This window comes from Prosopis cineraria, unplaced genomic scaffold (assembly GCF_029017545.1).
Source record: "Prosopis cineraria cultivar Desert tree isolate PC_DT_omini unplaced genomic scaffold, ASM2901754v1 PC3, whole genome shotgun sequence".
Lineage (NCBI taxonomy): Eukaryota > Viridiplantae > Streptophyta > Magnoliopsida > Fabales > Fabaceae > Prosopis > Prosopis cineraria.
The window spans coordinates 6,145,329-6,152,352 of record NW_026555334.1 but is presented as its reverse complement, the minus strand read 5'-3'; positions in this window follow the sequence as shown (position 1 = coordinate 6,152,352).

The following is a 7,024-nucleotide window of genomic DNA, read 5'->3' as shown; positions in this document are numbered from 1 at the left end:
TACACGAAGCTTATAAAAGGTTTTACTTGTGACCCAAATTTTAGAGAAATCCAACGGTCGGATTAAGATTTGGACACCCGGATGTAAAAGTACAGCTTTTTGATAAAAATCATTTTCAAAATTGTCCAAATCTCATCCTAATGGTCACAAACTTGTGGGAATACTTTGGACACGTCAAATAAGATTAAAAACACCTGATAGAACATTCAAATGATGGAAAACCTCTATACATCAAAATTTGACCACCCGGGTGCCATTTCCCAAAATGGACCCTAGACTCCCAAAATGCACAAATCATACAAGAGTGGTCACAAATCAATCCAAATACCATGTATTTATATAAATACATATACTAAACATTTTTACTTGGCTCAGAGCTCTTTGTGGGGCCCACGCACCCACTCTCTCTATCCAAGGTGTATGTTTGCCTATAGCACACCATTTGCAATACAACCACTTTGCATTTGCTTATAAAATCACATATATATCAAAATAAAGATCTGCTTGTAATAGAAACTTGGTCTACTAAGTAAATCCATCAAAACCACACACCATAACCAAGTTTCCTAGCCACAAGTCTGCAAACAGACAAAAATTCATACACAAGCACACAATCCACACATATTCACACACACATACATAATCATATCCTACTGGCATTCTAATCTTAAATACATTACAATATATTTGCTCAAAAGAAAGGGGTTGCAGTTCTTTACAAATCACAAGCAAACCCCTAGCTTTGCTCCTTTCCCCGTCCACCACTGGATCCTTCGCCTGGACCTAGAATATTGAAAAGAAAGGGGTGAGACAACCACAGTCTCAGTAACAGTGAAATCTACATTGATTATTACAAAGTAAGCCATAATCAAATAAACGAATAATAAATTCAACATAGTATATAATTTAGCCATTTAAAATGCATGAATGCATGACCTAGGCCGGTATGGCCTTTCATGACCAACAGAATGCCCCCTGGTACTCTTTAACTCGCAGGTAAACCTTATACCTACTTGTACCTCCACAGGCACAAAACATAATCTAAGGCATGATCTAATCCACCGAACCTCCTATGCCCCTTCGACGTGAATCCTAAGCAGTTAAAGCTAACTCCCTCCCAAAGCCAACCCAACTTACTTTCCATGTGAGGGCTACCTTGGCCTAGGCACTCAACCTCACACTTCATATGTTGGATTCCCTCCCCCACTGAGAGATGTCGAACACTCAATACACTAACCACTTTAGTGCACTGAGCCCACAATACGTAAGACAACACTGAGTACTGACAGTGTGCCATATAATATCAAAAATCCACACCTTCTCATTGGTGAACTCCCACCGAGATCATGCCTTTTACTCTTGTCTACCTTTCCTGAGTATTGACCATTCAACACTTTAAAGTAGTATAATATTTATAAATCTCATTTTCATAAAAACATTGTTATTAAACAATTAGAAAACATATTTGCACTATAATCAAAGTAGTACCCCATAACCCCTTATAAAGCACATTTAATCTTTGAAAACATGTAATGCATGATAACTAGTAATATTTATTCAAAAATAGCTAAAACAAAGTAATAAAAAATATAAATTCCTCTGTTACCTTAACCCTTTAGTACCAAAAGGGTTCCCCTTGTGTAAAATAGGGCTCGGCTTGTTCCTTACTTCTCAATAAGTTCCACCAACAATTTTCTACAACATATAAGTGATCCACATCACTTATCATGACAAATAGCATCAATGAAGACTATAACTCATACCATACAACTGGGGTCTATGAGCCATAATCCATCCCAATGGTCCATATATTTAACCAACCATTCACATAGTATCACTTAACCACCAAAACCATTTATTAGCCATCACTAGGCTAAATTTCTAATTTATATAAAATTTTTAATCAATTAAAAATCTTTACTTAGTGCCACCAACTTTCACCATTAGCCGATATAATGAAAATCAAACCTTAATTTAAATTTTATTAGGCTCAAATAACAAAATTATAACTAAATTAATAAGCTTAAACCATTGAAGAGCAAAAACCCAATTTCTCAGGATTTATTTTGTGCCCAAAACACCTCTTTTCATCTAATTATCCACTCAAAATATTAGATCACTATATAAAAACTCAAAACATGCTCCCTAGAATCCAAAGAAACAAAAGCTTACAAGAATAAAGCCTTTGAAATCAAAATAATCTCCTCTTCCAAAAATTGAAGAAAATTAAGAAAAAGAGAAGAGGATTGAAGTAGGGAGTTTACCTATCGTGTAGCCGAGCTCTCAACGGTCGCAAAGACTCCTAGATCCAAACCTAACTCCCTCCCTTTCTATTCTCTTCTTCCTCTCTCTCTCTCTCTCTCTCTCTCTGCATTTTGTTCTTCTTTCCTTTCTCTACATTTCTGCGTCTCTTTTCCTTTATAAAAGCTGATCTAAAATTTTGGGAAAAATTACAAGAAATGGCCCAACATTTTTTATTATTGCACAAAAGTCCGGGTCAACTTTGGTAATTTTTTCCATAGTTAAAAATCAAATGAAACTAAACTTTTGCTTAGAAAATTCAAACTCTGAACCTCTATCAAATTATTCTAAATTTTAATTTAATTATAGATATTTTATTTTATTTTATTTTTATAAATTCGAGTCTTAAAATTTCGAGATGTTACAAATACTATATCCAATTACACTACAAGTACACTTGAATTAATCCAATCATTTGATAATTCTCAATATATTTAATCGTACCTTCTTATGACTCATACTTATTTATAAATTATTATAAACCATATCAATCATTTTAAAGCTTCCTCTGGATTAACAAAATGAAACCAGTATCCTAATAATTCTCTTCCCCACTTTGGTATTTAAATTTTAATTAACAACTTGAACCAAAACTTGCATATACTCATGGAAGCTTAACAAGCCGTGATTTGTCAAATTCTTCTCACAAAATTTTATAAATACCTTATGGGTATGCATTTATCATTTACTAAAATTATGAAATGAATGACCAAGAAATTCCAACAACTTCCAAACTTCTATTTCCATTACTTCACAGAACACGTAAGATTTTATGAACTTTGTTATTATATATATAACTTACATATATCAATATTTTAGTGTAATTTCTAGTTATTAAGGCTTATGAAATATAAATTCTCCTTATATTTCATGCTGATCATACCCTTAGTATTGAAGTGTGATAAAGCAAGAACAAAATAATGAGAATGAAGAACTCTCTGAACCCTTTCTTAATTTAACTTCAACATTAAAACTCCAAAAGTTTTACATCAAAATTGAAATTATTATCAACCAAAGAGGCTAAACTAGGGCTAGAATTACAAAGAGACTTCCTCTCTATCTATAGAAAATCCTTGTTTAATAGCTGGAGGTAGAATTTCCTCAATAAATCTAAAATAATCCCACTATTTTATAAACTACTAGGGAAACTTATTGGGATAGCAGTCCTTTTTGAAATAAAGGAACCATGTATGATGCCAATATTTGTTCTGATATCAAAATGTGTTATACTAGGCACCAACATAATCTTAATAATCATATCTCATTTGATCAAATCTGACTGAGAATTTCTTTGGTTTACTAGATTTTTGACCCTAGTTAGCAGGAGTAAGCACTTTTAATATTTGCAAAGTAAAGTGGGTCCATGTGTTGTTACTAGTCACCCTATCTTTCTTATGTGGGTTATGTCTCAAGGATATGGATTATGTGTCCACTAAGATAAGCTCATAGAATTATTGGGTTTTATTTAAAGCTGAGGGCTTGTAGTGGAACCCTAGAGGAAAGATTTGAGAGGTTACATGGTTTGGATTTTTTTGGGAAAAATTCTAGTTCAATTTGGAAAATTTCTACAGCTTTATCAAGCTATGGGATATAGCTGGTTTTAAGTTTTTGTTTAGATTTGGGTAATTCGGCCACCTGCTTGTTTCTTAGATTGGAAATAGTAACCTCTTTATTTTTTAGGTTTTCAATGAGTTGCGAAAGGGTTATCAAGTCTGAATCTTCTTCCTCAGCATTATCTACCCATATTTGTTTGGGTAGATGGGTTAATCCTTGTAATGCTATGGCTTGAATAGTTTCAATAGGAAAGGCATATAATTCTGGGGTTGTTGTTTGGGTGGTTAATTTTGAAGAGGTTAGTTTAAGGGTTAATTTGGAAGAGGTTGATATTTCTTGCTTGGGGTTCTTCAGGGTAGATGACCCTACTTTTTTGGTTAATGGTTGAATTGATGACTCATTTAGATTTTGGATTAATGACCTTCTTGACAATAGTACTACTAAATCAATTTTCTCCATTTTCTCTTTTCCTTTCCTTAGAGGCATTTCTACCTTCCCTATAAAAAATTCTCTAGCAAGATAGTCTGGAAGAGAGTTTATAGATTCTCAAATATATTCAATTTCAAGATCAAAAACACCTAATAAAGCCTGCCATCTAGCAAAAATTTATTTTGATGCAATAGTTTTAACATCTTTTTGCAAAACATCTTTGGCCGATTTGCAATCAACTCTGACCAAAAACTTTTAGTTTAATAAATCACTTTGATACTTTGTGATGTATACAACAATAGCTAAATCTTTTTTTTACAGTTGAATAATTTTGCTGGGTTGGATTCTAATGCTTTGACGTAAAAGAAATAATGCTTTCTTTCCTATCAAGTATCTATTTAAGGATTCCTCCATATCTTATATCATGGGCATCAGTTTTTACTACTTTTAATGCATATGGGTTGGGGAGAGCTAGGCACAGGAGCTCTTTAACTTGTGAGTTAATTTGTCTGACAATATGAGTGTGGTTATTTGTCCATACTAGAGGACTTTTCTTAAGGCAATCATGGAGAGATTTAATAAGGTTATTTAACTGTGGGAGAAAATCCCCTACATAATTTAAACATCCTAAGAACCTTCAGAGTTAGGTTTTATCAATGATCTGATTTGGGTTTATCAGCAAATTAGATGGCTCAATCAATGAGATTAATCATTCCCTAGTAGATATTATGGTTTAAGAATCTTATTTTGGTTTGAAAAACATTAATTTTTGTCTTTGTAATAGAAAGGCCATTTCTTTTGACAATATTGACAAATATGTGGATATGTTTGAAATGCTGATCAATTAACTGGGAGTAAACTAGAACATCATCAATGTAAGCAATGATGAATTTAGTGTATGGGTTAAAAATTTCATTCATGATTCTCTAAAATTTAGAGGGGGCATCTTTTAAACCAAATAGCATTACATTCCATTCATATTGGCAAAAGGAAATTGTGAATGCAGTTTTATATCTATTATTTTCATCAATTTGAATTTGCCAAAATCCAAATTTCATATCAAATTTGGAAAATATTTTTGCCGAATAAAGGTAGTTAAGAAGATTTTTTTTTGTTAGGAATACAGTATCTACTCATTAGAGTGCTTGGTTGAGGGGCTTGTAGTTAATTACTAACCTTGGAGCTCCTATCTATTTATGCATTTTTGTTTACATAGAAGCTAGCACAGGACCCAGGACTACAACTCTTTCTAATTAAATTTTTTGGTAAGGAGTTCTTGAATTTCTTTTTGACAAAATTTAAGAAGTTCTTGGTTCATTTGGATTGTATAACTTTTATTGGAATTTTGGTTTCACAAAAATATTTTTCAAAAGGTAGACTAACTGAATGCTTCTTTCTCTTCCAAAAAGCATTAAGGAGATTAGAACATATGGATTGTTGAGTATGGGTTAGAAAATTTAGACCTTTCACTAGACTTCTAGCTTGGCTACTTGGGTCTCTATATTTTTGAAGGAAATTTCCTTCCGTAAGAAATTAATTTGTTTTTCCTTAATAAGAATAGGATTAACTTCTTTAATCACTAGTTTAGAGATGAATTCAAAGAGGATTGGTTTCCCTAAATGTTGAATGGTTATTCCATCATAGGAAATAGAGAAAGGGAAAAGTTTCCTAATAAAAGGAGTTCCTAAAATGATTTTATTTCTTATATTCTTTACCAAAAAGAATAGAGTATGGATTTGAAACCCTTGATCTACAATGACAATGGTTGTTTTACACAATACAAGGAGCCTAAACCCATTAGCTGTGCTTAACCTTTTAGTGGTTTTTTCAAAATATTTGGTTGGAACAAGATCCTTTTGGATACAATTTGATTATGCTCCTATATCAAATAGAGCTATTTATTCAAGAACAAATTCTTGGTTGATAATAATTTTAATTTTGACGTAAAAATTTTAGATTTTTAATCTTGAAATTAAATTAAATTAAGAAAAGGTTTAGAGAGTTCTTCATTCCTATTATTTTATTCTTTCTCTTCTTCATTTTTATGTTGATTTTCAAACTTTGGTTCTTGGATATTAGATAATTTTATTTCTTCTAAGGCTAAGCTGTGTTTTTCTTGTTGTATTTTAAGATCTTTGATTTCTATTTTAAGGTTATTTACGTCATGTTAAAAGTCTTATATTGTGGCTGGTTTTGGGACCTGTTTAAATCTTTTTAAGGTTTTAGTTAATGTATATTTATTAACTATACTAGGAGGAGTTTCAGGGTTTGAATAAGAGGGGTTTTCTCCTAACATCTCTTTAAGGTTATTAAGCTAAAGTCTTTTTTCTTCAAAATTTGAAAGGGCATTAATGACTTCAAATAAGAAATCTTGTTCTTTTGCAATGACATTAATTTCTTCTTTGGAAGAAGAAAGGTCATCATTTTTTATTTGATTGAGATCTTCAGAAGATTACTCACTACTTTGTTCATCAAATGTTTCTATCATAAGATTATTAAGTTGATCAAATATTTTTTCCTCAATATCTAAGGCTCTAATTTTCTTTCTTAACTTACAATATTTTGACATGTGACCTAGTTTACCACATTTGTAACATGTAATTTGTTTTTTCAAGAGATCAAAAGGGTGTCTAGATTTGAATTCTTGTTTAAGTTTTTGAATTGGTGCATTTGGTTTATGCTTTTGGTAAGAGGTTTTTCTTAGAGATCTATGATAATCCTTTTGAGGGGTTTTAGATTT